We start from the raw sequence: 26161 nt of genomic DNA, 5'->3' as shown, positions 1-26161 counted from the left end.
GTAAATTTCTACTAGTTATTAAAATATTACACAGTTAGGTAATTATTTACAAATACTTTCTTCAAATCAAAAAGATAGTCAGCTTATTTATGATTGTCAACAATGCCCCTTGGTCAACTTTTTAATCTTTGACATCTTTTAACCGTGGTCAACTTTTGAATCATTGTCATCTCTTTAATATTGTCATAGTATGACCTTGGTCATATTTTTAATCATCATTTTTTTAATCGCCATCTTTTGTCATCGTTTTAATCTTTGTCAACGTTTTCTCGTTTTCATCGTTTTCATCGTTTTGCCGTAGTCAACTTTTTGACGTCAGCAGCTTAATCAGCGTTTGTCATCGTTGCGGCAGCAGATCAGCTCTCCCACGTAATTTCTCGAGAAATTACTTTTTCTAGTTATTCTTATTATTTCGCCCCGTTTTTCGGTCGCTTTCATCGTCTCAACGCTTCGTCGTAGAATCGCCAGTCAACTTTCTAAACGTGTGTCGTCTTTAGGGGATGGGGGCTATTACTTTTCACGTTTTCAGCTTTTCAACTTTTAACGTTATTCAACGTTTTTCGTCGTTTTTTTATAATGGTCGTCTATGGGAATCATCGTTCAACTTTTTGTCAACTTGCCTCTTTTCGTCAGCTTCTGTCATCGTCATACTTTGGCGTAGAAACGTCATTTCAACGTCAAAAGCGTCTATCATCTTTCAGCATTCTCCGTGTAAATCAGCGTCCTCGTATCTTTTATAGTTTTCGACTTGTGAGCGTTTAAATATGGTGTGGTTTTTGTTAAATTTTCAGCTTTTCCATTAGTGTGTATTGGGTCAGTTAGAGTGCGTGATGTCACAGCTACAGTGAGAAGGTGCGCCTTTTTAAGACAGAACTTCTGTCTCTAACTCGTCACTACAGCCACAATTTTTACTCTATCAACATAATTACTTCACTAAATCGTAGTCATACTTGTCTTCTTTCTAATGATGTGTCTGGATATACCCTCAGACCTATACTTTAGTCGCTATCAACCTCAAAGCGCAGAGAGATCCCGAAATTCTCCCATAGACTCTAATGATAATTTTCGGCAGACGTCTGGGGAGAAAAACAGAGGAGACATATTTTGAAATTGCCACTGTGGCTACAAGCTTTTGTCCTTAAACATAAAATTCACACCATTTGCTCATTGAAGCCTTGGGACTCGTAAAATGAAATAATTTTTGTGATAACTATCATGGTTTAGCTGGAACAAGCCTGTTTATACAGGGTGAAACTCTGCTTTTACAGAGCAGAGTGAGCCTGATTTTCCCGCCTTTTGTCTCCATGGCGACGGCGCAGCTGCAGATTTGACTGACAGGTCAAACTGCTGATGCTCAGTGTAGACAGCAGTTCCATGCTTATTACTGATTACTCAGCTACACTATTGGATTGTGTAGTAATTAAGCACACACTTCCTCTTAATCCTTTCAAAATAAAAGCACCAAGCCAAATAATTAGCTTTAATAGCAATATTTCAACTTTTAGATGGGTAATTATGACTATTTAAAGATAGAATACCAGTTTAGTAATTACCCACACGTGCTTCCTCTACATCCTTTCAAAATAAAAGCACCAATGCCAATTATTAGCTTTAACTGCACTGTTTTTGCCTTTGAATGGGTAATTATGATTATTAATGGGTAATTAAAGACTAATTGACAGTTACGCTATTACCCCCACACATTTCCTCTAAATCCTTTCAAAATAAAAGCACCAATTACAATTTATTACCTTTAATGGCAAGATTGATTAAAAAAAAATTGTGGTTCTGAATGCTTACCAATCGTTAATGGGACTACTTTAGAGTTCAGTAAATAGCCACTCAAACTTATTAGGGTGCTTTTATTCTGAAAGGGCTAAATCTAAATCTTTTGCTTTAATAGGGCTATTCTTGCTATTGAATGATAAATTATGACTATCTAATGACTATTTTATAGTTTAGTAATCGCCCACACACAACCTCTAAATCCTTTCAAAATAAAAGCACCAATGTAATTTAATACCTAAATGGCAAGATTTTTGTTTCTGACTGGTAAATTTCTACTAGTTATTAAAATATTACACAGTTAGGTAATTATTTACAAATACTTTCTTCAAATCAAAAAGATAGTCAGCTTATTTATGATTGTCAACAATGCACCTTGGTCAACTTTTTAATATTTTAAACGTGGTCAACTTTTGAATCATTGTCATCTCTTTAATATTGTCATAGTATGACCTTGGTCATCTTTTTAATCATCATCTTTTTAATCGCCATCTTTTGTCATCGTTTTAATCTTTGTCAACGTTTTCTCGTTTTCATCGTTTTCATCGTTTTGCCGTAGTCAACTTTTTGACGTCAGCAGCTTAATCAGCGTTTGTCATCGTTGCGGCAGCAGATCAGCTCTCCCACGTAATTTCTCGAGAAATTACTTTTTCTAGTTAAACTATTGTAACACTTAAAATGCAATACAATAATGAGAATACCTAATTTCACCTGGTGGACATAGCCTATATGCATGTTGCACAGATTAAAAAAAGTGAAGAAGGTGGGTATCTGTATTTCAACTTTATACATTCACACAAAGGAAAGTATGGTGATAAATTGAAGTCACTTTGTAACTTGAGAAATTTCCTGGCAAATCTGTAGATCAGGCATTAAACATCGCACAGAAACCAATCTAATATCAAATGATAACATTTTGTCCACAAAATACAATGGCATCAGTTTCATGGCAGTTGAAGGTTCTGCTACATCGGAACCAGAATGTGTGTACAAATGAAGTCTCTTGTTCTCTTAATGAGCACATTCCTCATTTTATGGCTGGTGGTCCCAGTTCTGGGAGAGACAGCTTCTCAGTGATAAATGTGACAGGCTGTCCTTTTGGCATGATAAGCAGAGGTGGAATCCTGTGAGATTTACATGTAGATCAACAAATTGAGCTCATGGTTCTTTGATATGGACATGTGAGATGTTGGCGCCAATTGGTGCCTGTTGTGATAGAAGCCAGTCTCCTGATGTGGAGAAAGATTCAGGCTCCCTTATCTATGGGGACTGGAAGGATGTAGAGGCTCTTCAATGAGGGAGTTAGGTTCACATGTAGGTCAGGTTACTTCAGTCCAGACGTGGATTGCTACACTGACATAACTGAAACTGTGGCGTTAGGGATGGTAGGGATTATGTGGCTGGAGTTATATCAATTAACTTTCATTACATTGTTGAAATCGATCCAATTGATATTGATCTCTTGTGCAAATGATTTTATGATATTATTTTTACTATTGTCGTCTTTATTGCTTCAATTGTTGCCGGTCCAGATTCCCCTAGGTTCTCAGTTCTTTTTACTGATTCTTTGGTATAAATAGATTTAAAAAATTAAACTAAAGATAAAAGATAAAACAAACAGGAAACACGCATCAACATGCAGGATAAAGATCTGCGTTTCTCTGCCTGCTACAGCCTCGGCTGCGTTGGGCTGTTAGTCTCCCTTTTACCTCTACCATATGAAGTTTGTTCAACACAACAAACAAAGTTGATCAGCTGCTTTCAGAATCATAATCGTTTTTATTCCCCAGGTTTGAACAGAGCAAACATTATTTTTATTTACAAAAGAAAATCCCATACAGTTTGCACTGTAACGTCACCAAAAATTATGAAAAAATGACAGTACACCCATGTAGTTTTAACAAATGTGCGATAAAAATATAAACAGAAAACGCTTGAAAGCGTTTCCGTTTTATAATTCTATTTATTTCGTTATTTTCCCTTTCACCTGTACCACATAACAAACAACTTGCTGCAAACAACTTGCTGCATTAATGAGTCGGAGATCTACTGAGTCCTGGCGTTCTGGCATACCACAGAGAGAGTTTATTACAATTTATTTATTTTTATTATATGATATTTTCTACAAGTTAGCAGTGGTAGTCTGTAGTGATGGGAAGTTCCGTTCTTTCAACTGACTCGGATCTTTAAGTCTCGTTCAGTAAAGTGAACGAATCATTTCGAGTCAGTCGTTCATTTTGTTCCTTTACAGTAGGTGGCGCTGTGGCCGTTGTAATAATGGCCGCGGTTCTCAAACACTATATACTATATAGACCACTACCAATTCAAACCATCTGAAAACCTAGCAAATACGCACCACATTAACGTGACTTATGTCCTGCATCTTCCCTGCCATTGTTGTTTAACAGCGCAACAGTCGCTTTTTAGTAAAGCTTTAGTTTAACTGGAGCGCTTGCTGCTCGCTACAGAGCCTGCGCTCGGCTGTCACGTGACAAGTGAACGAACGAATGATCCATAAGAACGAGTCCCCAAAGAACTGTAGTACTTAGTGCTCGCCACAGAGCCTGAGCTGTGAACGATGAACTATGAATGAGAACAATGAACTAAACCGCGCAGCCCGAGCTGCCTTTTACATGACGGCTGGTAAAGTGAAATTAAAACTTATTTTGACAATTAGTGAGACTTTTAAAGCAAAAAGTAACAATAAGTTCCCTAAAATATTTACTTATTTTATCCTAAACGTGACATTATTATTTTTATTATTATTATTATTATTATTATTATTATTATTATTATTATTATTATTATTTTATGGCAAAGTATAACACAATTAACATGTTACTAGAATTTTCAAAAGTATTTACGAACACACTTATCACTCTCTATCACTCTACATTATATACACAATTAAAATTAAACTACACACATTTACAAGATTTAAAGACCACAAAAGAATCCATAGGAACGAATCAGGAACGAACTAGAGCGCTTGCTGCTCTACAGAGCCTACGCAGTCTGGCTGTCACATGACAAATGAACTAATCCTTGAGGAACGACGCTCAGTTGAGTCAATCCTGAACGAATCATTTCTGTTTCCGGTCCTGCTGACTGAGCTTAAGCAGCTGCTGCCATGTGGCGAGAGAAGGTACTGCACATACTGAACGAGTCGTTCACTGAGGGGACTCGTTCCTCCCTAGTCATATAAGAGATTAGTTCATATTGAACGAATCGTTCACGAACGACACATGACTAGTAGTCGGCCAGACTTGTGTTAAATACCATAAGAAGAGCGTGTAAAAAAAGTCAAGTGAAAGGTTTTGACGTCCCACAGCCTACATAGGTGCAGCTGATCACGCTGCCCAATCTCCCATGGAGCTTTTTCTTTGTCTCGGAGCTAAAATATTTTACACCTATTGACCGAGTGGAGACAATATGTTAATGTCTCTGTGCCAATACGTAGTAGGGGATGGGGTTTGAAGTTTGCTTTTGCAACTGAATCAGCGTCAGATGCCGTAACTCGCGCGAAGCGAGTTCCAAATCCACTGTATTGCCTGTGTTATAAAACAACGTTTTCATTTAGTAAAAAACGTTAACATTTATCGTGCATAATAAGCACATGTAAAAACAAACAAGCTGCTGCATTAATGCATTGTTGATCTGCTGAGTCCTGACGCGCCATAGAGAAAGATTTATTACAATGTATTTATTTATATTAAATAAAATCCTCTTACAAATTTTACATGAATGTCCATAATAAATGTGTTTAAAAGCAGTGAAGTGAAAGGTTTTTAATGTCAGGAGTATAAGGAAAAAAAAACATTGGTTTAAAAAGCAAGATGTAGGGGGATAGTGGATCAGATCAGGGGACTCCGCCGGTGTGCGTACCCAGCTGATTCCTTCCGCCTCCAGACAGGCTCTTGCAGCGACATGTTTGGGGTCATTGTCCTGGAAAAACTGATGTCGTGTTTCAATATACCCCACCTAGAAATCATTCCCCAAACGTGGAGTTTGAGGGGATGTTTAGGTCGTGGTTTGGAAACCAAGTGTCCTTTCTTTGCGAAGCTCATTCTGGCAAAATGCTCCAATGACACAGTCGACTCGTTTTTCTCTGAAACGAGAAAACGGGAAACGGCTTTAAATCCATTAATGTGTCTGGTTTTGAAAACACCGTTTTCAGCTTGTTTATTTATTCGTTTTTAATACGCTGCTTTGAATAAATGCAGTTTGTCCTTTTTAAACAAGATGGTGGGGTTTCTCGTTACAATACGAAGTTACTGGGCTTACTGGGAGCCTGTCCAGACACATTAACAGGTCCTCCGGGTTTAAAACGTTCTAAAACAACGTGTTTTCTCGTCTTCCCAAATTTTATTCTGGAGGGGGAAAACAAACTGTTAAAACGTACACGGACCCGACACTAAAACACGAGGACATACTGTATAAAGACAGCAGTGACATCAGCAACTGACAACAAACACTAGCGCGTATTGACAACTTGATCCTAGTCATCTGCCTATGAATAAGTGGCTTCTCAGCACCATCGTTGGAACGTCACACCACTGTCTGCTTCAGACGGTGATGCCACTTCCCCCGATTCTCTTGTTGCCTGCATTTGACAAGCTTACATTTCCGGTTAAGCTCTACCTGGACACATCATCTGTCTCTCAAAACGAAAAATTAGCTTTAAATCCAACTCCGTGCTGTCAGGGCGTTGTAGATGGTGGACCCACATGCACAGCACAACACAGCATTTATGATGTTAAGAGGACAGTTTATTCCAGATACAGAATCCAATCCAGGCAGAGTCATACACGGGAGATCAAACGGGGTTTAAACAGGATCAGGCAGAGACGGCGTCAGGGACAGGCAAAGTCATACACGAGAGATGGGTTACAATTCCAAATCGTCGGGCGTCGGATCATGGTCAGGCAGGCAAGGTCGGTAACAGGCAGCGGTAGATAATCAAGGCAGACAAGGCAGACAGGGACTAGGCAGGCTCGGAATCAGAGGTCTAAACGGGAGGCACGATACACGGCAATACTAGACAACTAACGCTGGAAAGTGGTGATTACACGCAACAATCTGGCGGGTAACAAGTGTGAGAGGTGGAACTTAAATACGGAGCAGACTAATAGCAGATGAGATGCAGGTGTGGGTAATGAAGACCGGTACAGACAGGAAACAGCTGAATATGTGGTGTTTAACAGGAAGTCCTTTCAAAATAAAGGCGGCTATAAAGCCCGGACGTGACAGTACCCCCCCCCAGGGCGTCTACCACGGCGCCCACGGGAAGCCCCCCCCCCGACCAAGGCGGGCGGAGGGTGGCTCAGGAGGAGGGACCGGATCCCGGCGTCGTCCCAGTCGCCGCCCCAGCGACCTCCACACTGATGGAAGTCCCGGATGAGCGAGCGGTCCAGGATGTCCCGGGCCGGGACCCAGGACCTCTCAAACAGACGGTTGGGGGGACATGCAGAAGGTCTGGGGAGACCCTGGGTAGCTTCCTGGACACGTCTCTCCACCGGCCAGGTCACTGCTCCCACCAGGCAACCTGCCGGTAGGATGTGATCCGGTTTCACTGGGGCGTCTAGGTGGTCGTGGAGCCGGGAGAGAGCGTCCGGTTTGGTATTCTTTGAACCTGGGCGGTATGATAGGTGAAAGTGGAAACGGCTGAAGAACAGCGCCCAGCGGGCCTGGTGGGAGTTTAGCCTCTTAGCGGTCTTTATGTACTCCAGGTTCTTGTGGTCAGTGTAGACCAAGAATGGCTGTGCTGTCCCCTCTAGCCAGTGCCTCCATTCCTCCAATGCGGTCTTAACTGCCAGCAGCTCCCGGTTCCCGATATCATAGTTTCGCTCAGCCGAAGATAGTTTGCGGGACATAAATGCACAGGGGTGAAGCCTACCTTCGGCTGGGTCGCGCTGTGAGAGCACCGCTCCTACCCCCGAATCCGAGGCGTCGACCTCCACCACGAACTGGCACTCTGGGTCTGGCATGCGGAGCACGGGTGCGGTGGTGAAACTCCGCTTGAGGTGCTGGAATGCCGATTCTGCCTCATCTGACCACTGGAACGGAGTCTTAGGAGAGGTTAGTCTGTGCAGGGGAGCTACGCTGCTGAACCGTCTGATGAAGCAACGGTAGAAGTTGGCAAAACCCAGGAAGCGTTGCACATCCTTCCGACACTGGGGCGTCGGCCAATCTTCCACCGCCTTGGTTTTTGCCGGGTCCATTTGGATCCGGCCCTGGGACACAATGAACCCTAAAACCCTGACACGGTGCCAACGTGAAACTCACATTTTTCGGCCTTCACAAAGAGTCGGTGTTCTAGTAGCTTCTTTAGAACCTGGCGGACATGGCTCTTGTGTTCCTCCTCCGTACTGGAGAAGATCAAGATGTCATCTAGGTAAACAAACGCAAATCTATTAATCATTGGGCCTAACACTTCATTGACGAAAGACTGGAAGACGGCGGGAGCGTTGGTGGGGCCGAACGGCATCACCAGGTACTCATAGTGGCCGTTCGGGGTGTTGAATGCCGTCTTCCACTCGTCCTCTTCTCGGATGCGAACCAAGTGGTATGCGTTCCGTAGATCCAGCTTTGTGAACCACTTAGCTCCCGACAGCAGCTCAAAAGCGGAGTGGAGGAGGGGGAGAGGGTACGAGTCCCGAATGGTGATGTCGTTGAGTCCTCGATAGTCAATGCACGGTCGAAGGGTGCCATCCTTTTTACCCACGAAGAAAAACCCCGCCCTCGCTGGGGAGGATGATGGCCGGATGATGCCTGTAGCCAAAGCCGAGTCCAGGTACTCCCTCATCGCCTGTCTTTCGGCTGGGGCCAGCTGGAACAGTCTCCCCTTGGGGGGGGGTGGAACCGGGCCGTAGGTTTATGGCACAATCGTGGGTTCTGTGTGGTGGCAGGGACATGGCCTTGGACTTACTGAATACGGCGGCGAGGTCATGGTAGCAGGCCGGCACTCCTGTCAGGTCCACTCTTTCCTGACCCGTCCCAGTCGGGGGGGTCCTCCGCCTTCACCAAGGGCTGAAAACAAGTACTCCTGCAGTCCATGTCCCACTCTCTTACCTCACCGCTTCTCCAATCCAGCCTGGGGTTGTGCCTGCGAAGCCACGTGTGGCCCAACACCACCGGATGGTAGCATGCCTCCACCACCAGGAAATGGATGCGTTCCGTGTGACCGTCTGCAAACTCCATGGGGACGTCCTCTGTGTGGTGGGTCACCCTCCATAGTTTGCGACGTCTAGTGCTGTGGTTTCCACCAGAGCCGCGAGAGGGGAGATGGCGACGCCCATCCTCTCCACCAGCCTGGCGTCCATCAGGCTGGCATCGGCCCCTGAGTCGATGAGAACTGCCTGCTGGAGAGAATGAGTACTTGACGAGAGCGTGACTGTAGGCAGTGAACGGGCGGAGGCACTTCCAAACATGATTCGGCTCACCACGATCCTCCGTGCTAGTGATGAGCCAGGTCTTTTAGCGGACATTTGCTGGCGAAATGTCCGTTCTGTCCACAATACAAACACAACCCCTGGGAGCGGCGTTGTCGCTTCTCTGAATCGGTGAGACGCGCGCGTCCCAGCTGCATGGGTTCCTCTGGTGGCGGCGGCGTACCTGAGCTCTGCGAGGTGGGGGATCCATCGGCGAAACACTGACCTCTGGTGGGGATTTCCGCCCTGCCGCGGTGCGATTCCCTTGATCCTCCCTCTCCGCGGTGCTCTCGTTCGCTGCTCCCCAGTCGTCGGTCAATCTGGATAGCCAGCGCTATTAATGCGTTCAGGTCACTCGGCAGATCCCGCGCCGCCCGACAGTCCTTCACACGCCGCGAGAGGCCGCGGATGAACACGTCGCCCAAGGCGGTCGCGTCCCGTACTGGAGACGTACCCTCCGCTGCCAGGGTCCTAAACTCGATCGCGTACTTGGCCGTGGTCCTCCCTCCTTGTCGAATATTCACGAGCCTCTGCGACGCTTCCCTTCCAGGCGTGATCTCCTGGAAGATCTGCTTCAAAGCCACTGAGAAGGCTCTAAAAGACGACATGCAGGATGAATCGTTCTGCCATTCCGCAGTTGCCCACGCCTCCGCTTCCCCAGTCAGGTGCGAAACCGCATACGCCACCTTGGCTCTCTCGGTGGGAAATGCGGGAGCGTGTAGTTCATAGTGAATCTCACATTGTGTGAGAAATGCCCGACAGTCGCCGGACTCACCGGAGAAACGGGTAGGCGCTCAGAGGCGTGCGTCTGGTGCCGGAGGGAGAATCGGAAGTCGGAATCGGAAGCAAGTCGCCGCGGGCGCACTTGCTGCTGCAGTTGCTGCTGCAGTTGCTGGAACCTGGATCGGCGCGGTGCCATCGGGATTTCCTGGCGCAAGGCGGCCCACCGCCTCCACGAGTCCTGCCACCGCGTTCTCCTGACGGAGTGCACACTCCGCCAGCTTCTGGAGCGCGGAGTTTGTCTTTTCCTCCTGCTCGCTGAGTCGTTGCTCCTGGGCGGAGAGCGCAGCGCGTAGATTCTCTATGCTGTCTGGGTCCGTTTCTGGCCAGATTGTTCTGTCAGGGCGTTGTAGATGGCGGACCCACATGCACAGCACAACACAGCGTTTATGATGTTAAGAGGACAGTTTATTCCAGTTACAGAATCCAATCCAGGCAGAGTCATACACGGGAGATCAAACGGGGTTTAAACAGGATCAGGCAGAGACGGCGTCAGGGACAGGCAAAGTCATACACGAGAGATGGGTTACAATACCAAATCGTCGGGCGTTGGATCGTGGTCAGGCAGGCAAGGTTGGTAACAGGCAGCGTTAGATAATCAAGGCAGACAAGGCAGACAGGGACTAGGCAGGCTCGGAATCAGAGGTCTAAACGGGAGGCACGATACACGGCAATACTAGACAACGAACGCTGGAAAGTGGTGATTACACGCAACAATCTGGCGGGTAACAGGTGTGAGAGGTGGAACTTAAATACGGAGCAGACTAATAGCAGAAGAGATGCAGGTGTGGGTAATGAAGACCGGTACAGACAGGAAACAGCTGAATATGTGGTGTTTAACAGGAAGTCCTTTCAAAATAAAGGCGGCTATAAAGCCCGGACGTGACACGTGCCTTGTGTCGAAAAAACAACAACACTTGAATTCCGTTTATTAAAATTAAGAGTTGAAACAAAGACCAAGTTTGTTTTGTATTTTTTCCTCATGATCAACAAACCAGAAGACGAGTAAAGATATACATATAAAATACATTTATAACACAGATTGATGAATAAATATAGATTCCTATTTTATGTTATTATACTTATATTATTCTATTGGATTGGCTGGAGGAGGGACTGTGTCTCTCGGCTGGCCTGGAAACTGTGTAAAAACATCAGCAGCTTCGGGAATTGATAACACCATCACCATCGACACCTTCACCATCGACCCTGATCTCGCTTTGCCTATGACAATCCAGTGCCGTACGTTGACCAACGCCTGTACCTTGACCTCGCCTCTGCCTGCTCCTTGTCGGATTCTGATTGCTACCAGCACGTGTATGATCTTTGCCTGCCTGACCTTGTTAATTGAACTTCTTATCATAACAAAGCCAACGCTGTGCATTTGGGTCCTTCCTCCATCGTCGGTTTGTGACAAGCTGTACCATATGAAATGTGTTCCTACAAAGTTGATCAGCCGCTTTAAAAATCAGAATTGTTTTTATTCCCAAGGTTTGAACAGGGCAAACATTATTTTTATTTACAAAAAAATTAAAACGTTCACATGTGATTTGCAAATGCTGCACTAAGCTCTTTTGCTTTGACGAGTTTTGTGTCTACATTAAAGCGGGCAGAACACCGTCCGAACCAATGAATACGTTTCCAGATTGACCGGTGATGCTGCACGGGTTGCTCTCAGTTACACAGCTGTGTGAAGCAGGGAAAAGCAAGTTAGCTGTCCTTGTCGATGCCTTAACAGTGTTTTATCATCTGTGTATGGTTTTACAAGGCGTAATATGACGCTTACGTTTGATTGTTGCTCGCATTCCATATAAAAGGGGACGAGGACTGAATAGGTATACTTTTAATTGCTACGATATTCTGTCAATAAAATATAAAATGTTAAACCCCTGAGCCCCGATTTTTATGTCTTCTTTCGATTAAAAAACAAATGTTGAATGTTCTCAAATAATATAATATTACCGTGCCAGTGTTTTTTTCATTGAAAACGTGGGTGTTACCGGGTGGCCGACCTCTGGTCTAGGTCATCCTTATTCACTATTTTAAATTGTAGTAGTGTAACCTTACAGTAGTTAGTATTCCTTTTTATTTTTTAATTTTATGTTTGGGAAACGTGACATTTCAGCTACTGTGATTTTATTTGTCATTAACATTAGTTCCTACCTGCCCTTGTTGACGGGGGACAGGAAAAAGGCGTTGGATAAGAGCGGCGTAAAGAAAAAAGTGTACATGTGCCGTACTGTCTTGTGGTTCATTAAAGAAGCATACCACGTAAAGAAAATTGTAGCCCGTACCAACAGCGAGAAATCAGGGTTACAGTAGCTTGTCTGCCACAAATCGAACGCTGCACGCGGGACGGCGCACCGTTCAGCTTCTTATTTTCGGTTTTAAACTGCCATAATTTGCCATAACTTACTTACGTTCAAAACTATACTAAATACTAAAAACCAGTGGTTCATGGTCTTCGTGATCCATGCACTAAATAATACAACGTTGTCATCCCGTGATCACATGATGATGATGAGACGCTGTTTTTCCAATAATTAAAATTAAAAAATTGCTTCCACTCAGACTCGAACCCCGGATAAAAAGTCTTATGCCATGCATGTTAACCACTAGGCCATCCAAGACCTGATCATTGGTTGTTCTACAAGAGAATATATGACGTAAGCAACTACGACGTTTCAGGACCAAAAGTGGGAGACAATTGCCACCTACAGGCCAAAAGGACGCAACACACTCTTCCCGCAGTGCAAACCGGGCACTGACGCGGCAGATTTGAATCCCAAACACGGTGGGGGTAGACACTTTTACCGGCTGCCTCTGTAGTTACAATGTTGGTAGTTGCATGTTGTATTCTATCACTTCGACTGAGAGGCTCTATACAGAGAGTGTGGTCATCCAGATTTGATTAAACAATGTTTCAGTGTTCAATGGATTCTCAGATTCACTTACTTCGCCAAAGCATACTTGTTTCTGCAAGTTTATGAAATTGGTGCACAAACACACAGTCACAAAACTGATTTTGATATTCAGATAGTATATAAATAGTATTCCATAATTACTGAATCATCTAAGATACCATTACTAATGTCATAATGAAGGAGGGAGTGTCATTTGTGTGAAATTGCATCGCATATAAGTTACACAAATACCGTATTCAGAGCCCTTTACTGTACCTTCCGTTTTTTCAATAAGGTTGTCAAATTAAAATTATGAGATGAGGGGATTTGGGCATGTGAAAAACACAGACATTAGGAGTCCATAGCATAGCATCAGAGTCCATATTGGATGTCCATACCCAGCCAATCCTCTGTAGTCCTATACAGAGACATTGTGTAGTAGGATTTCCTTCATCGATCAGGGAAATGACAAAGAAGCCAACATTACATTTTTCAAGCAGCAGAGACATGAACACTTCCAAAAATTGAAAGAAAAAGCAATGCAAACAAATCTAGAAAAATCCCTGAAGGAAACCTGGATGTGGAGGGATGGATATTGCTTCAGTGTGACACACTGGAGCAGCTTCAGGGCAAATCGCTGATGGCTTTGAAAACCTCAAGTCCTGGCGTAAACTTTATTTTGCATCTGTAGAGATACCAGAAGATGACAGTTCATAATTACCTTCCATGAAATCTGATGGAGGTTGGGAGGATCTGTGAGGAGGAACAAGATAAACCCCCTAATTCCAGGTGTGAAGCTCATGTAGTCAAGAGCGTTCAGAGCTGTGGCTGCTGTAAAGTGTGCCGACATAATATGTTTCATTTTTATTTATTTATTTATTTTTACTCTTAAAAAGTATTTTCTTTCCATGCAGCGTCAAAGTAAAAAATACCCTTTTGCTTATTTGAAACTAAAGCAATCTGGAGAAGTTCATATTGTAGCATATTTTCTAAAACACACAATGAGGCAGAAAAGTAGAGGGGGAGGCAGATATTAGTACATTTATTGTGACTCACAGGCAAAAGAAGCTGTCTCTTCGAGTTAGTGTTATTTCATCTGCTGCACAGCCCTGAGCTCCCTGTGTGTTTCTGTTTGAGTACTCATGCATATGTGACTGTTTGTGTTTACATGCCCGTGTATGGATGCATTCTGTTTTACTAGCTGGCTCCTAAAGCCGCTATTAATGTTTTATTATTTCAGTCTCACGGCACTGGTTGCTACTGTGTTCTGCATTGTCCTTCTCATAAAGCAGCCACTGCCTGAAACCAGGACTGTTGCAAAAAGAACCTCAAGTTCAATATTTGGGCAAATAAGCTTGAGTTAAGAACAAACTGAACGATTCAATCTTAATTTGTCTGATGCACAAGTTAGGGGGGGAGAAGATGTTCAAACAAATGGTTTTATTGTCACAAGGAAGGCGCTGCATACCGCCAGAAAAAAATAAATACAGACACCTAAACAAAGTCGCTGCAAGGCAGGGAAAACTGAGCCTACGTCCAGTAACAAAACTACTTGGTCCTGAAAAACCCCAATATAGCAAGCTACATGATCATGGCAGAGTTACAATCAAAGCACAGTCAACTACTACTCCAATATTGACAGAGAACACTTTGTATTAACACAATGCCTTCTGTGGTCTATACAGTGAGTAACAGTTGAACAAATCAATCTGATATGCAAATATGTGACAAAGACAACTTCTACTGGCACATGTAACCAGGACTGGTTACAAAACAATTCCTACCTGTAACTACCAGGGGCCCGTTTCAAGAAGGTGGTTTTGTGGAAACTCTGAGTTTGTTAACCCCGAAATGAGGAAAACTCAGAGTTTTCGGTTTCAGAAATCGGGGTTACTTAAACCCGTAAAGCGGGGTAAGTTTAAGCCCGTTTCAAGAAGCAAGGTAATCGAAACTCAGTCAGTTACTATGGCAACTTACCCTGTGAACCTAACCTGGTCGCGAGCAGGTTTTATTCGGGAAACCCAGAGTTTCCTTCGGTCTCCGCCCCTTTTTAAAGTGAACAGTGTTTAAATACCTCGTTTGATCTTTCAGTACATTCATAGATTTCACCTGTTTCCTTCGCGCAGAGACCAAAATGTCCGTTTCTAGAGGATCCTGTAGATGAGGACGCTGTATTAATTCACACAGCATTGAATTTACGCCACAAGAGGATTTTAACGCCACAAGTTAATTTTCTGTCATATCGCAGTGCATATTTATTTTGGCGGTACCGTTTTTATCGAGACTCCATACATATATTAATAATCTTATTCACCCATACGTCAAACACATCACCCATCGTGGCCGCGCTTTTACATCCGAACAGATTCTTTGTGTTGCGTTTTTTTTTTTTTGCAAACGGTAGTTTTCTTTATAACATTGGAGATGCTGAGCACATTAGTAAAGCCACTGTATGTAGAATAGTTCGACCTCAAGCGCTTTCCTTGACACAGCCTCCTAAAGCCATTAAGAGGAGGTTCACAGGATTGCAGGTATGTGGTAATTAATTTGTTTGTTGATAAATGTGCAGGTACACTGACTACTCTTTCTAATGGTCACTGTAACTGACATTACATTGTTTACATCACCAAGATCATATGTGATGCTGCACATATCATAAACGTGAACTCATGAATATATTGTGAGTCAACCCTAAGTAACAGGCTGCACTGTGGTAAGTACATGTATGTCCTATACATTTATTTCAATGCATGCACTCACACTCACAGGAACACTTCTATGCAGCACTAAAGTAATGTGAACTTTCTTCTAGGATAGATTGATAGCTTTCTGCTGGAGATAGGGGTTACCCATGAAGGCCCACACTACTGACCCTCTCACCCAGAACCTGAAGCAGGCCCCCAGCAGCGCTTTAACGTGTCACTGCAGAACAAGAGCCCGGGTGGAAATGACCATAGGCCTGTTGAAAGCACGTCTTCAGTGCCTACATCACCTCAGGGAAACACCTCAGAGGCCTGTGACATTATTGGGACATGTGTTGTTCTCCACATTATTGCAATTATTAGAGGGGAATAACACCCTGCCCTAAAAATACAAGACCCTGAGGAGACTCATTCCATCACAGTAATCTGCAGAGTGGATGGACAGTCAGAGATGTGATTTGGCGTGATGTTTTACTAAACCATCACCACCACCACCAATAAAAGAAACTGAATAAATGCAAATTATAATTTATTTGGTTTTCTTCATTTCCTACAAATACAAAGGCAATTGTTAGATTTTATGATTCCTCTAATAATTCATACAATTCACCTTTAACTATACACTCTCCAGCTTGTGTTTGGGAATTTCAATTTCTAGATCTGTCTTTTCAATCTTGTGGTACAAGTGTGATATTTCCTTGAGATTTAGTTTATACAACTCTGTAACCGGTAACTTAAAATACAGAAGATTTATAGTTACAAGACATAGTTCCTCATTACTCTTACAGAATTGAACTCTGGTGTTTACTGAACATACCTGAACTGTGTGCATCTGTGCAGCAGAATGTGACTGACCTCCTCCTGCTGTTCTTTCACACTCTGGGGCAGAGGGGAGATGTATACTTGTATACTTACTTTAGGCTACGCAACACAAACATCAGAAATCATGTGCTGTGTATAAACTGTATTAATATTACACTTTATAATACTGCTTATCATAATTTAAGCTTTATTTAGTACGATACTCACAACATCCTGGGCTTCTGTTGTGACAGGAGGATTCATATATTACCATCAGAATCTGTTAAGACCAACAAAGAACCCAACCCAGACTCTAAGAAATTAATATATCAAAAGTAGCTTATGTAAAAAATCAAATATATAGGTAGGCCTCTTACATTTTACAAATGCACTTGTATCCTGGGGAGTGACTGGTTCTGATGAACTCCCTCCAGGAATTCCTTCAGCCTCTGCTTTCCAGTGTTCATGCCAAGGGCCTTCTCCTCTGCATGCATCAATGGTGGTGGTGCAGGTCCTCCACCAGTTGTTCTAGCCTCTGCCTTCCTTCTGTTGGCTGAGTAGAAGTCAAATGATTTAACTGTGTGAAAACATTACAGCCATGTTGACAATGCTGCTGCACTGCTATACTCTGCATGCTATTTAGTTATTTAATATGTCTAATGTTGTCAGGAAGTAGTCAGGTAGTCTACACCCATGATATGATGGTGCCTTATACCTTTTTGATTTATGTTTTTTCATATTTAATTCTTAGCCACGTTCTTTTATGCCTGCAGGATTGCGCCTACGTAAACACTGAAATTAAATTTATTTATTATTACGTGTTTTGGGTAACTTTAAAACCTAATTAGATTAATGTAATAATTGCTCTCCATAAAACGTATTGGATTATTGAATTATCATTACTTTACAAATCCCACATCAACCACAACAGGAATTTTAAAAATGCATAGACATAACACTGCACTTTTAATTCATACAAACATCAGTATTTTATGCAATTACTGAAGTAACTCCTTAGATGAGTGAAAATTTACTTTACAAGTCCTTACTTTACGAGTGAAATATAACAACAATACTAAAATTATTTAGTATTTAGTTACGCTGAACACTGTATGATTAAAATGTAAACTTACGCATTGACTCGAGCAGCTATTTTCTTCCAAGCTAATTTCATCTCTTTCGCCGCTGCAGCCGTGTTGCTTTTTCTACGGAATATAGACTCGTAGTTGCTATTTGCTTGAGGTATCATATCCATTTCCGGACGTCTTTTGTTGTCCTGTTGCCATGGTGACTCGTAGTATCTTCACTCCATTGATCAGGGCTTTGTATCGTCGCGGTGCACTCGCTTAACTCTGAGTCAGACAACTCAGAGTTGCTTAAATCAACTCTTTTCAGTTGTTTTGGAACCGAAAACTCCAGGTTTGCAAACTCAGAGTAAATTAACTCAGAGTTTAAGTTTGTTAAACCTCCTTCTTGAAACGGGCCCCAGGTGTAGCTGACCATTAAAAACATTACAACAAACCACCAGTATGAAGTGAGAGCAACATGTAACATTCCAATGCTAATGAGAATAACTGTTAAATACAAACAAACAGTCCTTTTGGTGGCACCTGGTTGGGAAGCCGGGAAATGGCGCCGCCCGAGGGACCACAAGTCCTGGAGCAGATCCTTGTCCAGAATAAGCTGGACAGCTCCCAATCGACGAGGTACCGCAGACCCTGTAAACGTCAACAAGAACGCAGGATCCAGTGCACTGTGCAAGCCGGTCCCGCATCCTCCTGCACAGGCTTCAGCTGGGAGAAATGGAACACAGGATAAACAAGTAAGGAAGCCGGTAGTGTGAGCCGGACGGCCACCGGGTTGATAACCCGGTTAACTTTAAAAGGGCCAATAAAGTGGGGAGACAGCCTCTTGGTACAGTAACAGCCTTCAAATTTAGGTTGGCAGTCGATAACCAAACCTTGTCCCCAACCTTGTACACTGGAGTGGGAACCCTTCTCCTGTTAGGGTAACAAGAGGCGTGCTCTTGGTCCCAACACACAAAAGACAGACGACTTTTAATCACTTTCATTATCATTATTAAATCGTTAATTTTGACAGCTCTAGGTCTCTAGATGTGTTGTTCAGATGGGTTCTCATCCAGCAAGCATATGGCATTCAGGCAGTCGATCCGTGAAGGGGCCTTCTCACTAGACACGCATCCCTGTGCAGCAATCAGCCAGCCTGCACCTGGAGCGAGCCCATCTAGCCATTTGGAATTGATTATATAACATAATACGAGTATTAACTTTACACATACAATCATTATACAGTCATAGCACTTAAAAGTGTCAGCTTTTAGTGATCCGTTTCCATTTTCAATTCGAAGTTCGAATCTTGGTGAGAGCAGAAGTTGTAAGTACTGAACAATCAGCGTTGTTATGTCATTTTTATATTTCGGCCTACAAGATAATAACAAATGACTAAAAGGGCTGGCTGCCTGTATTATTTAGCAGACGATTATAGTAGTAGTATTCCCAAGTTATGGCAGTTCAAAACCGAAATAAGCAGCTGTATGCTTAGACAGATCGAGTGTGCACTCCCACGTACAGTCGTAGCACTTAAAGGTGTCAACCTTTACAGCAATCAGCTTTCATTTGCAGCGCGGTATCACCTGGTTTTTAGCGTGTTGGAGCTGTGTTACATCTTTTTGGCCTATAGGTGGCGATCAGCCCCCATACTGGCCCCCTATGACGCTGTCCTATACTCATGTTATGTAGGCCCATGTAAAATTATGTATCAATGCCTCCGTGGTGTAATGGTTTGTGTTTTGTTTAACAGCCTTGATGGGTAAAATTTTTGTCCCGGGTTCGAATCTCAGTGGAGGCAGAAGTTGTAATTACTGAACATTTTTATATTTTGGCATACAAGATAATAACAAATGATTAATAGGGCTGGCTGCCTGTATTATTTAGCAGACGTTTATAGTATTTAGTATAGTAGCCTTCCAAGTTATGGCAGTTCAAAACCGAAATAAGCAGCTGTACTGTATGCTTAGACGGACCAAGTGCGCGCTTCCACGTACAGCGTTCGATTTTATTATGATATTATTCCTGCGGGAGAATCAGATGTCGCAAATAAATCTGAGCGACTCTGGATTTTGCCAACTTTGAAAGCTCCGGTAAATAAATACGTTTTACGAAGCATCCACAGACTGTGGCGTTCTCATGTGCTCTGGGAGAGCGTTCCACAGACTAGGTGCAGCTGAGCGAATTGTCCAATCTCTTTTGAGTTTTGTCTTCGGCTAAATAAGTGTTAAACAGTCCTTGCAGAACCAATATATGCAGAACAAACAACTTGCTGCATTAATGAGTCGAGGATCGGAGAGTCCTGGCGTTCTGGCATACCACAGAGAGAGTTTATTACAATTATTTTATTTTTATTACATAATATTCTCTACAAGTTAGTAGTGCCAGACTTGTGTTAAATACTATAAGAAGAGTGTTTAAAAAAAGTCAAGTGAAAGGTAGGCGCAGCTGGTCATGCTGCCCGATCTCCCATGGAGCTTTTTCTTTGTCTCGGAGCTAAAGTATTTTACACCTATTGACCGAGTGGAGACAATATGTTAATGTCTCTGTGCCAATATGGAGTAGGGGGATGGGATGTGAAGTTTGCTTTTGTGACTGAACCAACATCAGACGCCGTGTTTAGATGCATAGCGAGCCCACACAGAGGCCCCAGGCAGAGATGCAGCAGCCACAGAGACAGCACCCAAGGCCAGGGTGGGCCACCGGGGGTCAACGCTGTCCGCCCCATGAGAACCAGTCCGTAGGGAGCCCGCCAGAAGATGCCCCCGCGCGCAGAGTGGGGCCCGCCCCCAGTCCACCACCCCCATTTCTTGGTATTCTAAGAAATTGGCACTAGTGATTTCATAGTGAGACACTAGTTCTTCAAAAGAGGTAAACTTGTCTCTTGTGAAAACGTGTTTTAGATGTGTTATCCCTTTGATATGCCAAGTTGGAAAGTGTATTGCCTTTTGATTGTATGATGTCTGGATTGTTCCAGAGAGGTGTGTTTTGGCAAAGAGTAAGCGAAGACCCATTAATTTTAAGAAACTCCCACCAGGCTTGCAGAGATGCTTTTATGCTAATGTTCTGGTAACAACTATGATGTTTGATTTTGGTGCTGATAAAGGGCAGATCTGCAACTTTAATATTTCCACAAAATGTTTGTTCAATGTCTATCCAGGAGGAGTCTGCTGGCATGGGTTTTATCCATTTGTGGACATGGTTCAGTCTATTGGCAAGAAAATAGTGGTGGAAGTTAGGTAGGTCTAGGCCGCCGCAGCGTCTGGATTTTTAAGTTTTTAAACTAATTCGTGGTGGCTTGGTTTTCCACAAAAACTGTGAGATGTAGGAGTCTAATGTCTTAAACCACGCCTGGGCTGGCTGAGTTGGAATCATTGAGAATATGTAGTTAATTTTTGGCAGGATCATCATTTTTATGGTGGCAATTCTTCCCATAAGTGAAATGGGTAAGGACTGCCATCTTTTGAGGTTGGCTTCTATTTGTTTTAATAATGGATTGTAGTTTAGATCAATAAGCTCTGATAGCCTAGACGACAATTCAATGCCCAAGTATTTAATGTTCCCTGAATGGAGTGTGGTAGAGGAGATGTTAGTCACCTTAAGGTTAAGTGGTAGCACTATAGATTTGGTCCAGTTAATAGAGTACTCTGAAAGTCCTGAGAATTCATCTATGAGGCTGATAGTTGTAGGAAGAGACGTCTGTGGCTACAGAAGAAACAGTAACACATCGTCAGCATATAAACTTATTTTATGATTTACTGATTTGGTCGATATTCCAGTAATTCCCTTATGCTGTCTTATTGCTGCGGCTAGAGGTTCAATAAATATTGCAAATAGTGATGGGGACAGTGGGCACCCCTGTTTTGTCCCTCTATGCAGATTAAACCTTGGTGAGATCTGGTTGTTTGTTCTGACTGCAGCGTTTGCTGAGCTGTATAATATTTGGATCCAGTCTATAAATGTTTCCCCAATTCCGAATTTGTGCAGAGTGGCTAAAAGAAACTTCCAGTTTACTCTATCGAAAGGTTTTTCTGCATCTAAAGAGACGATGGCTGACTCTAGTTTATGGATGGTGACATAATCAATTAAATTAATTAGTCTGTTCATATTGTTTGTTGACTGTCTACCTTTAATGAAGCCTGTTTGATCAGAGTGAATTATATATGGAGTGATTTTTTCTAATCTTCTAGCAAGTGCTTTACACACTATTTTTAGATCTACATTTATTAGTGAAATTGGTCTATAACTCGATGGGAGTGTAGGGTCTTTCCCTGGTTTTTGGAGCAGGCTTATGAAGGCAGAATTCATATTTGTGGGTAATGAATGTTGTTGTTTAATTTCAGCGACCATTTTGTAAAAGCTGGGTGCCAGCATGGACCAGAACTCTTTATAAAATTCAGTTGGGAATCCATCTGGACCTGGAGCTTTTGGGCATCTCCTGCAGAGCTTCATGTAGTTCTGCCAAAGATAACAATGAGTCTAGAGTTGTAGATTGTTCTTCATTTAGCTTTGGCAGTTCTAGTTTATTCAGAAACGTCTCTATGGCTCAGGTGGGTGGATCTATTTGGGACGTATATAACTCTTGGTAAAAGTTTTTAAAAGGTATCATTTATTTCATGGGGATCACGAGTAATGTTGCCTTTCTTATTAGTTATTGAATGGATGATTTGTTTCTCTTTATTATTTTTTAATTGGTTAGCTAGAAATTTACCACATTTGTTAGCATGGTCAAAGTTCTCCCAGCGTAATTGGTCTTTCTGAAACTGAGTTTTGCAATCAATTATATTATTTAATTTCAGCTTTAGATTCTTTAGGTCTTCTAGGACATCATTGGTTGGAGAGGCAGCATATTTAATCTCTAGAGATTTTATTTTTTGCTCTAATTCTAATTCAAGTAACATGTCCTTTTTTTCTTGTGTGATGAATATGAAATAATTCTACAGTGCATAACTGCCTTCCCAGTCTCCCAAAGAACACAGGGTGAGATTTCCGGTGTATCGTTGATTTCTATAAAGGTTTTCCATTCTCTCCTGACATAACTGATGAAGTCTTGATCGTTGAGTAATCATGTATTAAACCTCCAATTCCTGGTTGATGGTGTGGCTGTCTTAATCAACGAAATGGACACTGGTGCATGATCACTGATTGTGATAGAGTGAATATTGGTGTCAGAGACATCTTGTAAGACTGAGTTATTTACTAAAATAAAATCTATACGGGAATGAGAGTGGTGAACTGGTGAGAAAAAGGTATATTCCCTGGATGTAGGATGAAGAGAACGCCATGTGTCACAGAGACCGAAGTCGTCCATGTACTGTTTTAAGGTCTGTACTGATTGCCAGTTCCTGTTGCTCACAGCTTTGCTTAGCCTGTCCAACTCTGGGTTAAATACTAAATTAAAGTCCCCTCCTACTATAAGTTTGGAACCAGAGTGAGCAGACAGTGATGTGAAGAAGCTGTGAAAGAAAGAGGGGTCGTCAGCATTAGGGCCATACACATCAGCTATGCAATATTCAGTGTTTCATATCAAGATATCAATGATTATATATCTCCCTTCTGGATCTACAATGGTATCGTTATGCGTAAAGTTAATCTTTTTATTTATCAGGATGGCGACCCCTCTTTGTTTAGAATTGTAACCGGCTAAGTAAGCATGTGGGAACTCTGCTGATGCCAGAGTGTAATTTATAATTTTGGGAATATGAGTTTCCTGTAGTAAAACAATGTCTGCTTGTAGGGATTTCAAATGATTAAATATTTTAAATCGTTTCTCCTTCTTATTGATTCCACGTACATTCCAAGTGACAATCTTCAGTGGTGTCATATCTTACTTGACTGCTGTGGATCACTAGTCTTATGTGTATGTAGTGTGACAGACTTTAGGTGTGTGGCTAACCTTAAGTACCTGTTTATTCTGAGTTGTGTGCTATCTATGTATGTGCACGTGTTTCCCCTGTGCAGTAGATGTTTGTGTGTGGCTGCTGGAGGGCTACATAGCTGGCTGACTACGTGGGAGAAGAATAGAGAAAAGAAGGATGTAAACAGTGTGGAGTGAAAGTAGGTGAAGGAAAAAGAGTAAAGGGAAGGAGAATTAAAGTGAAAGGAAAGTGAGTGATTACGTATGGTGAGCGCTTTGCAAAGTGAGTGAGTGAGTGACATTAGATTGACAATAAACATTTACATGAAACATCTGCGAGAGAACGCGTTTGAATACTGGATGTAAAGTTATACCACATAGTTGCATTGCATCTATTATTTTTTTAACAAACCTTATACATTAAACCATTGTTTTTACATACCACCTGCTAGTAGAGCCACGGAGTGTCTTCCCGGTCCCGGTAGAGCTCTCCGTTGACGTTTGTTGACGCCGATGACAGCCCTGCAGCCTTCTGCCATGAACCTCTTACGGATGGGGAACAGTACCTCATGGCTGATATGAGTTGTTTCTTGGTGCTGGGCTTGGCTTCTCTGCAAATAAAGTCTAATAAGCCATACTAGCTCTATGGGGTTCAGATCAAGGGACTCTGCCAGTGTGCGCACTCAGTTGATTCCTTCCGCCTCCAGACGGGGCTCTTGCAGCGACATATTTGGGGTCATTGTCCTGGAAAAAACGATGCCGTGTTTCAAAATACTTTCTAATATATGGCCCCAGTGTGTGTTTGATTATGGACTCCTCGAAAAATTGTCTATCCATAATCCCCTCGAAAATAATCATCGGTCCTGGTGCCCACCTAGAAATCATTCCCCAAATGTGGAGTTTGGGGGATGTTTAGGTCGCGGTTTGGAAACCAAGTGTCCTTTTCTTTGCAAGGCTCATTCTGGCAAAATGCTCTAATGCCACAGTTGACTCGTTTTTCCCCAAAACAGGAAAAGGCTTTAAAGGAGACTGATCATACGTTTCATTTTAAAAAATATTGGACTTTAATGTCTCAGTAAGGTCTCTGTACATTTTCATCCCATAAAACCCTGTAGATCGTCCACACTGCCCCTGTCAATATGTGGTTTTCCCTCCCCATCAGCAAACAGTGTGTTTTCAGGGCGTGTCGCAAGCAAAGCTGCTCGCCACACCTCTGTGCGGAAGCGCATACCTTTTTTGTTGTTTTCTTTTTTTTTAAATTGGCTTCATGGATACGAGCCACCGCACGGTTAGGATACAATAGGTGGCAGTAGTGCGACATTGAGAATGCAATCCACGGCAATCCTCCACAGAAGAAGACGACCCACTACAGGACTGCACGACATTAGCTAGCTGGTCCGGTAGCGTAGTAGAACCATGCGTCTACGATCCCGAATCTGACCCTGAAGCTGAAGAGGAGGCTGTTGAAGTCACCACATTTCGGCTGATGCAAGATGTGTCTCACTGGTAAGCAGTGAAGTGAAAGGTTTTATGTCAGGAGTATAAGAAAAAGACCATTGCTTTTAGAAGCCAGATGTTTTTTTTAATTAGTAGTACACACAAGACACATCATATGAATATTATATTTTTACATGATGGACTACTACTAGTGTAGTGTACAACATCACCATCCGCTATGCCCTCCTTGTCCTCCTTGGAAAAACTTTCTCTAGACCACAAATGAGGATTGCATAGCTTTGCTGTGAGTCTGTTCCTCCAGTAAAACCTCATGGCTGATATTTTTTATTTATTTTTTTTGTTCTGTCCAGCAGTTTAGCAAGCAGCATATATTACGCTGAAGGCCATATTGTGATGGACAGCTTTGCTTTAACAAGAAGAGTATATATAGAATATATATACTCTTCCTGATTTATGGTTTATTTAATGGTTTATTTAGCTAATCCAAAATGTGTGTGATGTTGCTGTGTTGGTGGACAGGTTAGGTTTCTGCTTTAGGGTGTGTATGCGGGAGGGGGGGGGGGGGGTAAGGGGTGCAACCAGCTGCTGAAACCAAGCAAATCTGTTAAGTAAACAATCGGAGCAAAAATAAAGAATAAAAAAAAAATAAGAAGCAGGGATGTACCTTAGGCTAACACATTCATAACTAAACAATTTTTGTACTGTGGTTTGCCTTGGAGATTAATACTAATACCAATAATAGTGCTAAGGTATGTGCACATACTCATACAAACATATACATATAATATACATACATATGTGCATTATTATACATATCCCATACTACTTAATAAAAGTCATGACATACAACACCACAAATTCCATATTCACACATTATTCATATTGGTAGTGATAAGTGTCAATAATACTTACAGTTGGATTTGGAAAGTGTCCCACTACAAGGTTAGTAAAGCTGTAGCTTAACATTATTCACCCAAAGGGTGAGGCAGACGTTGGTGCATGAACAATGCCACTTGTGGAAGCCAGGGTGATGTGAGGGGCTCGGCCACTACGCCCATCCAGCAAGCAGAGGAAGGAATCCCAGCAGCCAGGGAGCCCACACACCTTCAGTTCCAGGAGGGCAGGTGTTGCGACCCAAGCCGCCCACACAGAGCCCCCCAGGCAGAGCTGCAGCAGCCACAGAGACAGCACCCGAGGCCAGAGCGGGCCACCGGGGGTCAACGCTGTTCGCCCCATAAGAACCAGGGGCAAACACTCCCCCCGGCGGGAGGGTCGGCCTGAAAGAGTAGAGCCCGAGGACCCACGGTCCGTAGGGAGCCCGCCAGAAGATGCCCCCGCGCCCAGAGTGGGGCCCGCCCCCAGTCCACCACCCCCACAC

At 42.9% G+C, this 26161-nt stretch overlaps 1 long non-coding RNA gene across 1 annotated transcript; it reads right to left on the bottom strand.

The window, feature by feature from the left end:
- Window positions 1-13866: 13866 nt before the first annotated feature.
- On the bottom strand, window positions 13867-18233 carry LOC129604773 (uncharacterized). Its single transcript, XR_008695968.1, has 3 exons — window positions 16779-18233; window positions 16630-16681; window positions 13867-16479 (listed from the first exon to the last, which is right to left on the bottom strand). It is a non-coding gene; the product is annotated as an uncharacterized LOC129604773 (long non-coding RNA).
- Window positions 18234-26161: the final 7928 nt, after the last annotated feature.

Source organism: Betta splendens, chromosome 10 (genome assembly GCF_900634795.4).
Source record: "Betta splendens chromosome 10, fBetSpl5.4, whole genome shotgun sequence".
NCBI classification, from domain to species: domain Eukaryota; kingdom Metazoa; phylum Chordata; class Actinopteri; order Anabantiformes; family Osphronemidae; genus Betta; species Betta splendens.
The sequence above is the reverse complement of the archived record's forward strand: the minus strand, read 5'-3'. Positions and strand labels throughout refer to the sequence as shown.